This window comes from Fukomys damarensis, unplaced genomic scaffold (assembly GCF_012274545.1).
Source record: "Fukomys damarensis isolate Sample0158 unplaced genomic scaffold, DMR_v1.0_HiC HiC_scaffold_16, whole genome shotgun sequence".
Taxonomy (NCBI): domain Eukaryota; kingdom Metazoa; phylum Chordata; class Mammalia; order Rodentia; family Bathyergidae; genus Fukomys; species Fukomys damarensis.
Window position 1 is genome coordinate 35656786 of NW_022900928.1, and position 11525 is coordinate 35668310.

Genomic DNA, 11525 nt, shown 5'->3' on the forward strand with positions numbered 1-11525 from the left:
ACTGGGGAAAAAAATTACCTAAAAGAATCAGGCAGTTATCCTAAAATCATGTTTAAAGATAAGAACAGCCTCTATGCTTTTAAAGAACCCAAAATAACTAGGTACAATTAACTAAACTTTACTAGGAACTGACAGACTTTCAAAAGCAAAATGCAAAAGAAAGATATGCAAGGACCTCCCCAAATAAGAATGGAAAATGATACATGGCAGTGATTAGTACAGGCAGCATAAATAAGGTACACTCACACAAACTCTAACTTATTCCAAGACAACTTTTGTACAAAGACTGTAAGAAAGCTTAAAATGCAGCCTTTTCACTAATGTAATTAGGATAATCTATGCTGGGCACCATGTCAAGGAGACAAAACTCTATCATAATGACTTCATTCCTGCCTCACTTTAGGCCATTCCATTATTGCCTTGGATAGTTTTGTGTGTGTGTGTGGTCACAAATGGAGGTCTCTTAACATTCTTTATTTCATAAATACATAGATATACTCAAAATATCTTAGTCAGTTTTATCTTAAAAGGTTTCACAGTCTCCTTTTGCTGCTAATCTAGTTTTAATTTACAGCTCTTCTTTCCGTAATACAAAGCTAGAGACTGAAACTTCCATTATGATTGTTTTCCTCTCCAAATACCCAAACTAGTGTTAGGAAAACTGAAATTCCACTTTTTCTTCAGCTTTTTTTGTTTGTTTTTTGTTTTGTTTTGTTTTTTGAGACAGGGTTTCACTATGTAGTTGAGACTGACCTAGAACTCATTATGTAACCCAGGATGGTCTCGAACTCAGAGATCCTCCTGCCTCAGCCTCCCGAGTGCTGGGATTACAGGCCTGCACCACCATGCCCGGCTCTCTTTTTCTTCAGCTTTGTAACTGTCTGATTCAGATTACTATCTTTAAATTAGCCATGAACTATGTCATTCCATGTGTGCTATAAATTCCAAAACTTTCTGTCCATTCCAAAAATACAGCCAGTAGAGAGGCAACCTGGTGCGAGGGCTCTGATGCCAACCAAGTTGGATTAAAATCCTGGCTCCACCACTTATTAGTTAGCCGATCTGGCATAAATTATTGCCCCTTCGAGTCTTTTATTTCTCCAAGAAGAAATACCTCCCTGCAGTAATGTAGTGCCTGGCACAAGATGAATCAAAGCCACCCTACTCTGACCAAGTGTTCTGCCTCATACCAATTCAACCCTGAGTTGTTTTCTTAGAGTAATGAAGCTTCAGAGAAGGACTATCCAATTAACATGCATGTGACCAGAGATAATTTCAATACTGGTCTGGGGAACCCACCTCCAGCCTTACTGCCCCTCACTGTGTCCCAGTCTCACTGTCCTCTTTTGAGTTCCCTGAATCCGGCCTACTCTTTCCTAGCTTAGGATCTTGTACATACTCGCTGCCTGAACAGAAACCTTTACCATCTCCCTTCTAGCTAATCCTTGTTCATCTTTCCAGCTCTATGTCGACACTATTACCTCCTGGAGGATTCCCTAATACTTCAGGCTTGTTATTTCCTTAAAGCACATCGCCTGTCATTATCTTCTTTTCCACCAAACTAGATTTATCTTTTTCTACTTACCCTAGCTATCAACATAGTACTTGTACACGGGAAGAGAAAGTACACATGCAAGAGAAAATAAAGATTTACAAATATATAGCTAATTGGCTTCTATTTACAAATGAAAAAGTAAAATCATAGCTTTGCACAGTGGCATTATCATAGCCAATGAGATTTATCTGAGTTGTGATTATTGCCAATTGAAAAGCAAAACCATAAGACATTTACTTTAGCTAACAAATACAGGTGGAATGCAATTACCAAAGTAGTTCACAAACATTACATTGTAAGGGTTAGTTCATATATTTCATTATATCTAAATGAGCCAGAAAATTTTGCCCCAAAATACAGCACCCTGTATGCTAATTGAAATTGGAAGTCCTGGAAGGACTTCCCTTATCTGCAAATAATTTCAGATCCTACAAAGAAAACACAATTGTCTTCTATCTCCACCTTGAAATTTTATTATCACAGAAAAGAACAATGAGAACAGCATCCATACATGGATGGACTTTGTCACAAGATGATGTGTGTACTTCACTTTAATTCCAATTTGAGTCATTTTACAAGATAATTTGTATCTCCAGGTCCATTTATTTCCCTAACAAACATTTAGAACCTCTCAAAATTGTCTAAATTCCCTCATTTACCTCTTCTCCTATGAAGGAGAGTACATAAGTAACTAAATCTCGCCGGGCCAGTCAGGTGGTGCCCTCCTATAACCCAAGATACTCGGGCTGAGACAGGCGGATCCCAGGGCCATGACAGCAGCATGAAGAAAGATCTGACTAATCATATATTCTCCAGGGGATTAAGGAATGGCTCCTGGGGGAGGCAGTGTCTGGGAATGGTTTAAAACATGGATGGAGCTGACAAGTGAACAACAGAGACATTCCAGGCAAAGAGAACAATGCGGGCTTAGGAATAGAGGCAGGAAAGAAGTGAGCAGGTGTGAAGAATAGATTAGCAAACGGGAAAGGTCAGTTGGGGCCACAAAGTGAAAGGTCTCTATGCTACAGGACTTTGTTCTCAGTAAAGCAAACAATAAGGAATTATCAGAGGTTCTGAGAAGAAAAGGGAATTGAATGGAGAGGAGAGTAATACGATGATGCATATAGAAAGCAGTCGACTGGGACCTGTGGGGAGCTGGAGGGACCAAGGGGTCTACTTTACCAGCAGTTGGGGGTGGGAACAGGAATAGGGGCTGCAATGAGGGCAAGGGCCACAGGAGTGAAAATAACGGATAAACTGAGGATGGAATCAATCCAACTTGCTAACTGCAAGTACAGGAGAAAAAAGAGCTAAGAATAATGACATTTCAAGCTTTAGAAACCATGTCTTTTTATTCCCTATCAAACCCATTATCTCATAGACATTTCCTCATATAAACCTTCCCGACTTTCAGGCTTTTCCATTCACTGTACCCCATATTCATATGCATATATACATATCACCCTGCTTATTTCTTTCGAGGCAATCACTATAATTTGTAATCTTCTTTACTTAATGTTTATTTGCTTATTATCTTTTTATTTCCCAACCAGAAAAGTAAGCTCTACAGAAGCAGTGTATTTGGTTCTCCAGTACTTATCCCTGGTGCATATGCAGATCCTCAATAAATATTTTCACTGATAATTAGGCTACTAGGAGAAAATCAGAGGAGGTCATCTAACCAGATGAGCCTGGTCCTCAATCAGGCCTACAGAACCTCCACACAGAAGCATCAAAAGGCAGACTGGGGTGTGACTAAAATGTACAACACTCTGTGCCTCAGTCTCCACATTTCTAAATTAAAGTACCTAGATTTCAGAGTCGCTGTGAAAATGTGCTAGTACCTGGAAAGTGTTTAAAATGCTACCCTGCATAAAAAGAGCTCAAGAAATACCATCTATTATTTCCATTGTGATTATTCTTAGGAAAGTTGGAATTGAAAGAGAGAAATAGAGATAAAGGTCCACAGATAATGGATTTGGGAATACCTACAAAGCTCTCCCACAGGAAGCCTGGAAGTGTACAAGCTCTTTTCTACTGAGGCAGCAAAAGGAACTAACAACAGGCAGATAGGAGTGGCTAGAAAGTCAAAGGCAACACATTTTTCTGGCCCTACTTGGGTGATTTTAATTCTCCCACTCTTTCACACAGGCATAAGTTCCTCTTTAAAACCAAACAGCTTTCTTTTACTTCCTTTCTTCCTCTTCTCCCCTTCATCCAGTAAAATCTTAGGGGAAAAATGGGGGTAGAAAAGGACATTGATCTTTTCTTTTCTCCGCCACTTAAATGAGTTCATCATCATCTCAGCTATGTATAGAAAACAAATATATAAGGTATTATAAGAGAAAGACAGAAAAGCAATCAATGAAGAAGGAACGTGAGCAGCCCAAGTACTCTCAGAGGCCTGATGCTGGTGGAGCACAGAGTCCCAAGGCCTGGACTCTGCTGCTGCTTTATCTCCTCCTTGAAATGCCTTCTTTACCAGACGATCAGAGCACCACAATCTCCTGGCTTTCCTTCCCTGGCTATTCCTGCTCAGTCTCATTGGCTGGCTCATTTCCCTGATTTCTAAGTACTGCAGTGGTGAGAAGACAATCTTTTTGCTGTTGTTTTGTGACAAGATGCCTTCACCCTGGCTGGCTTCAAGCTCCTAGGCTCAAGCGATCCTGTTTTAGCTGCCTGAGTCGTGAGGACTATAGACTTATGCCAACATGCCCAGCTAAGACCATCGAAAGAGAAAGGCCTTCTTCACTATCTCTTTTGTTGTTCTCTTCAGTTTTATGGTTTTACAGGCCATCTGCATACTGCCTGCTTCAAATAGGGATTTCCTGCTCTACCTTCCTTCTGAAATCTTGACTCAAATGTCACATCTGGAAGCAAGTTCCTCATCTCCCTCCTTTCCCAAGCTTACTTCTCCCGCAGACTTTCCCATGTTAGTAAATGACAATTCCATCTTTGCAGCTGTTCAGGTCAAAAGCGTCAGAATCACCTTGACTCCTCTTTATTCCACATCCCACATCCAATGCATCAAATGTATTTTTCAGCTGTATCAAAAATATCCAGAACTTGAGCGTTTCTCATATTTCCATTTCTACTATACTAGTTCAAGCCATCAACTCTAATCTGAATTTTTCCAATAGTCTGTTTTCACCTCATCTCTCTATTGTCTATTCTCAACCCAACAGCCTTAACATATCTGTTAAAACATTAGTAATAACATGTCGCTCTTCTGCCCCTAAACTCCAAAGGCTTCTCAATTTGTTTTCAATAAGGACCAAGTTTTTACAATAGCCCACATATCTCCAGAGTTTAGCCCCTTTTACTTCCACTCTGCCCTCTTCCGCTATTCCTTTTCTCAGACATATCTCTCCAGGCAAACTGGGGCCTTAAAACTGCTCCTGTCAGGCACAAACTTATCTCAGGGTTTTGCAATTAATCTTTCCTGAGCCCAGAATACCATTCCTCCTAGAATAGTTCTTCCCCAGTGCCTGGAAGAGTGCCTACCACACTGTAGGTACTAATACATAACTGAGTAAATGAATCTGGAGTTATGTTTAGTATGAGTTGGACATGGTTTTTCTCCTAAGGATTCATGTGTTGGAAGCTTGGTCTTTAGAACAGAAATGTTGGAAGGTGGTAGAACCTTTAAAAGGTAAAGCTTAGCAGGAGTTAAATTTGATTGTTTAGGGGCGCTGCCCTCAGAAGGGATTAATCCATGGAGTGAATTGTTACATAGAGCAAGACTGGCTTCCACCCTGCTCTCTGGCTTCCTATCTTAACACATAACCTCTCCCTATCACACATGCACCTGCCATTGTGTGATGGCAGCAAGTCAGGGCCTTTGACAGAGACTAAGCCACACTGCTTGGATTTTACACATCATTACTGTGAAAATAAGCCAAAATAAGCCATTCTTCTTTATAAGTATTCAGCTTCAGAATTTTTTGTTAATGGTAATAAAAAACCGACTAATATAAGATTACACATTCAATTTTTACTTTTTTTTTTTTTTCCTGGTACTGTGGATTGAACTCAGGACCTTGTGCTTGCCAGGGAGGCTCAGAAACACTGAACTAAATCCCCAACCCTTTTTTATTTAACACATGAACATTTTCATATATTGCAGGTGTACTTCAAGTCCATAATTTTTAAGCGCTAATAATACTCCATTTTATACATATTTGGAATTGAAAAACTGAGATATTTACAAATGAGCTACTTTGGAGGCCTCCTCTTTTGATCTTTCTGAATCCCAGTAGTTTCACTTCTAAAAATGAGAATATCTTCTTTCACAGGACTGTTGCAAAGCCTGAATGTGGAATATATAGATAAAGCCCATCTGTTTTGCTATTGCTACTTAAAAGTACAAAAGCATCACTATGTAAACAAAGATCATAGATCTTGGAAACAACAGATTAAAATGTGAATCACGGTATTGTCCATTAATAACTTGATCAAGGCAACCACTATGAACCTCAATTAAATCATTAATTTCAAAAAGGGAATGTAATAATTCAAAACAAATATGTAGGGCTAGGGGTGTAGTTCAGCAGTAGATTTTCTGCCTAGAATACACATACACAGAGCCCTGGTTTAGTCCTCATCAGTTAAAAAAAAAAATGTGTAAGAGTTTAGCGTAAAACTTGACCCACAGTGCATAATCAATAAATGTTCATTCATTCACTGCTAATAAACAAAAACTGGGATCTTTAGTAATGTAAACCATTGTGGAGGGGGTACATACCTGTAACCCCAGGCTGAGGAAGAAGGATCACTGTAAATTCAAGGCAAGCCTGGACTACATAGGAGTTTGTGGCCAGCCTAGGCTATATAGTGAGACCATGTCTCAAAAAAAAAACCCCACAAATAAAATAAAATTATCAGCCATGGATTTTTACATTCTATTACATACATATTTCTTAAATACATTATAAAAATTGTCAAAAATTTAACTTTTGATGAGCAGTTACCTAACATTTAACAAAACGATATTTTATATAAATCTCTATTTTGTTGTAGAAATATTAGGTACAATTATTTTTAATTATTGTGCTCGGTTCAGCAGCACATATACAATTATTTTTAATTATTGGTTAAGTCCTTTATTATTAATTATTATATAAGTCCTTTCTATTATGTGCTTTAATGTGTAATATAAATCAGGTAGTAAATTTTTATGACGATGACAAGTTTAGCAAAAAAAAAATATTCAATGGACTTGCCTCACTGCAGGATTATGTTTTAAAACAATTTATAATAGCCACGTAAATGCTAAGAAATTAGAAATTTTTCAGTGCTTTTCCATGCAGAGACAAGTTTGAGTTTGTACAATTAAAATAGCAAACAGGTACAGAATGAGATATGTAATCATCTTCAGTATACCTTCAGTATGTAATCATCTCTATCTCACCTGGGCCTAGTCCAGTGCCTGACACATTGAAAAAGCACTGAGTAGGTGGGTGAGTGGGAAATGATCAAGTGCAGTAGTCATTAGTGCTGTCTCTCCTCCTGGCCATTCCCAAGCCAATACTTTTTTATCCCTACCCTGTGGTTTGGTGCAGTCATTTAACCAATTATAGTCTAAGAATTGTGAGGAAAGAGTATGTTTTATTTCCAGGTTGGATATTTACGTTATACCTTCCATGTTCTCTACCTACTGCTAACATCATTCAGCTTATGCTCAGAGTGACTGTATAAACCCACTGTCCGTTCCCTTGGAAATACAGCAAGACCCAATATTTTTCTTGGGTTAACTAACCAAAATGTTGGAGTTTTATTGTAGTAGCATAACCTAGGCAATATTCAATTTAGAACTAGAAACTCATTATTTTCAGTGAGAAAAGTACATAAAAGCAGTATTGTTTGGATGTACAACTTCTCTCTGTATGAGTTTTCTTGCCCATAAAGTGAGATAATAATAGCACCTACCTCATAGGATGGTTATAGATATTTAAAAGGTTAAAGTCTATTAAGTAGTTGGTTTAATATCTAGGGCATATAAAGCTTCCCAAAAGGAGTGGTGTATTATTAACACTACCAATGTACCATATGTGCTACATATTTCTACCTCTCTCTCTTACATTTTAATTTATGGTCAACTTCTTCAATTCAAATCTTCTTTATTAAGAACTTCCATGTAAAGCCAGGCATAACGGTTTACATCTATAATCTCGGTACTAGGGAGGGGAAGGCAGAAGGATCATGAGATGGAGGCCAGCCTAGGCTACACAATAAGACCCCATCTGAATAAACAAAAAAGTCAGAGAGAAGAGAAGCAAGAGGAAGAAAGAAAGGGGGAAATGGAGGGTGCGTGTGTGACCATGTAGAAGGCACCATGTAAAGTACTAGGAATAAAGACAAAAGATATATTGTCAAGATCTTTTCCTTGACTATAATTCTCCTTTCTTTTCCAGTCTACTGATAACCAAGCAAATTTTATAATGTTCTGTGTTATATTCTGCCAGTTGTACAGGTGAGTAATTTTCAATTGAAAAATACACTGAGTCTGTATTTTTTCAAAGTCAAGATGAAAAGAAATTGTTTAGGTTCAATTCACCAAAGGCAGTTAATATTAAGGCACAACCAGAGTCTGTGCCCACATACCCAGTGTCCTACAGACAAGAGGCATTCAGTGAGCAGCATCCTAGTTGTGTCAGCAAACAGTAGATCCAAACTTCTTAACTTACAAGTGATACAATAAAATATAGAGAGTTAAACAACTTGCCCAAAATGCTAGAAACCATAAAATCCCTGCAATAACCTGACAGAACACCAATGAAAAACAAGATAATCAGAACCTGAAATTAATTTTTACTTGAAATTACTTTTTTTGTTTTGTTTTGTTTTTTGTTTTTTGAGCCAGGGTCTTGCTATGTAGTTCAGACCAGGCTTCAACTCTATGCAGACCAGGCTGGTCTCAAATTCAGTAATTTTCCTACCTCAGACTCTCAAGCACTGGGATTACAGGCTTACACCACCTTGCCTATCTTAAAATCACATTTTAGCATTAGCTGAAAAATGTTAAAAACTTAGCCATCAAAAAGATGGTGTTGAATGAGAAAATAGATACATTCATAGGAAAATGGATACATATTGAAGATATACTCCTAAGTGAAATAAATAAGTCACACATGTGTAAATACTGAATAGTTTCTCTGGTGTGAATAATCTGCAATAATACATAAGATCCTAATAAGATTGCTGACATTTTGAAAAGGGAAGGAGCTAAAGGTGTAGGGAAGGTGGGATGAGTAGGGGAAGGGTAATAAGGGAAAAGAAAAAAATGTGAGATAATGAAAAGATGGAAATAAAGTATTTGTAGATGGGGAAGGGAGGAGGGGGTGAAGGGAGGGCAGGGGTAAGGGGAAAAAATGAGAATCAAGACTTGTCATGTGGAGGTACAAGATCCCAACAATGAATGTAACTGTACTGTATCCCTAAAATGTACCAATAAACTCAATTAAAGCTGAAAAAAAAAAAGATGGTGTTAGAATTAGGATTTGTTATCAACAAGAGAAACTAATTACAAAATCTGTATTTTCCTTCTATGTTTTACTAAAACTCAAAATAGTATAAAATAGAAACAGTTTGATATGTTTCCTTTTATTTGTCAGTCTATGTGAAAGAAAATTATCTCAAGCAAGGAGAAAAGTTAATTCCTATGCCACCAAAACATATCCCATTAATTAAAAAAATCATATGTATTATTTATGTAACAGAAAGGAACTCATACAGATTTTCATATTTTAGCTATAAGAAAAACTTTAAATATTTTAAGTGGAGAAGGCATAAAACATTAAGAAACTTTAAAACACAATAAAATATTTGCCATTTATTGTTTAATAAGTTATATAAATATTGCTAAAAAAGCAGTTGACACATACTACATCATTTCACAACCTGTGTAATAGGTAGTATAACTGTCCCCATTTTGCTAATTATAAAAATAAGGGACCACCTCAGAGTAACTTTTCAAGTTATTCAAGTAGTGGCAAAAACAGAATTCATTCTTAAACCTCTGTCTCTATTTTTCTTCAAATTTTTTTCCAAACCTCTTTATATCCAAAAGCAGTGTTTTTGTTGGTTTTTGAGACAAAATCTTGCTATGTAGTGAGGTCTGGTCTCAAATTTGTGATCTTCCTGCCTCAGCCTCCCCGAGTACTAGAACTATTATAGGCACGCACCACCATACTGGTCTAGGCAGTGCTCTTAACTACTGTAGTATTAAACTCTATCAAGTTCCAGCCCCTCCATAATTTAGATCAAGGTCAACTCATCATAGCTAAAAGATGGGCTCCATAATCTCCAAGACCCTTTCCAAAAGGGAGGTGTATCACAAAACAGAAATCTGTTTAGAATTCATGTGTTCGTGGCAGTCTACTCCAGGCTTAAGGGGAAGACCATCAGTAGAGCCCAATAAGAACACAGTTTTGATTGGGAATGTCTCCCAAAGGCTCCGGTTGAAAGCTTGGTTCCCACCTGGTGGCACTATTGAAAGGTACTGGAAACTTTAGAAGACAGGGATTAACTGAAAGAAGTAGGTCACTGAGGGCAGGGATCCTAGAGCTCTCTCTCCTTTCTCTTTCTCCTTCTCCTTTTACTTCTCCCTTCCCCACCCCACCCCCGTCCTTTTTCCCCTCCCCTTCCAGTTTTCCATCCTCTTCTCCTTCTCTTCCTCCCTCCCTCCCAGCTGACAAGAGCAGCTTTGCTCCACCACATGCTCCCCACCAGGAAATGAATGAGGATGGGATGTGCTGCCTCCCCACAAACCCCAGACAAACACAGACTAACGACCTCTGAAATTGTGAGCAAAAATAAATCTTTCCTCCTTTTGTTTATCTCAGTTTTGCTTTTGTTTTTAAAGATAGGATCTCACTATGTGGTCCAGGTTGGCCTCAAACTCACGGCAATCCTCCTCCCTCAGCCTCCTGAGTGCTGGGATCACAAGCATGTGCCATTATACCAGGCTTATCTCAGGGTATTATGTCACCATGACAGAAGACTAACACAAAAAGAGTAAAAAATAGAGACAGAAAAAGAACAGTGTAATATGTTCCTTCAAGGGATCCAATACAACTACATTTTAGCAGACATCAGGGGCACAGTGGCAAAAGTGCAAGGCAGAAACTAATGCAGGAACTGAAAAGCAGAACTGTGTAGGGTATGCACATATTAAAACAGCTGCACCCACTCATGTGACTGCACCACAGCAACTAAGGAAGGAGCTGTGGCAAGGCCCTGCAACAGTCAGTAGCCATGACTAGTTCTGTGCTGAGCTAAGACAGACTTCTAGCAGAATTTCTGATCAGCAGTTAAATAGGAATCAGGTACAGGTGACTGACCACTAGTTTCCAGAAGAGATGTGAGCATGGCAATAAGCACTTGGGTAGATCTGAAGTGCATAACAACCACTATGGAGAGTGATTTTAGGACAGGGTAGAGCAGGAATTTATGTTTATCCTATTAAGTTCCTTAAATTCCCTCTATGTTCCAGGCACCTTGCATGTGCTTACATGTGCTGCCACATTTAAACCTGACAACGTCTTTGGTAGATGCGATGGATAATTTTACACATCAACCTGGCTAGGCCATGGTGCCCAGATATTTGGTCAAACGTAATTTTGCATATTTCTATGAAGGTGTTTTGTTGTTGTTGTTGTTCTTTTTTTTTCTATGAAAGTGTTTTTAATGGATAAAATTAACAGTTCAACTAGTGGACTCTGTTCAGGTAGGCTCAATTAATCAGCTTAAGTTTTAACAGAACCAGACAAGACTTCCTTCAGCAAGAAGGAATTCTGCTTCTGCCAGCAGATTGTCTGTGGATTCAAACTGCAGCTCTTCCCTGGGTAGGCAACTTGCCTACACTGCAGCTTTGGGATTTATTAAGTCTACATAACTTGGATTTACTTATCTTTCAAGCTTGAAAATCAATCAAGTGTGAGAGAGAGAGAGACACGGGGCGGGGGGGGGG

The 11525-nt window shown here is 38.4% G+C and overlaps 1 protein-coding gene and 1 non-coding gene across 2 annotated transcripts in view; one reads left to right on the forward strand and one right to left on the reverse strand.

Moving 5' to 3' along the window:
• Prcp (prolylcarboxypeptidase) overlaps positions 1–11525 on the reverse strand; it is a 91190-nt gene that overhangs the window by 74653 nt on the left and 5012 nt on the right. The gene's annotated exons all lie outside the window — the stretch shown is intronic.
• On the forward strand, positions 1704–1843 carry LOC117286394. Its single transcript, XR_004517572.1, has one exon. It is a non-coding gene; the product is annotated as a U4 spliceosomal RNA (small nuclear RNA).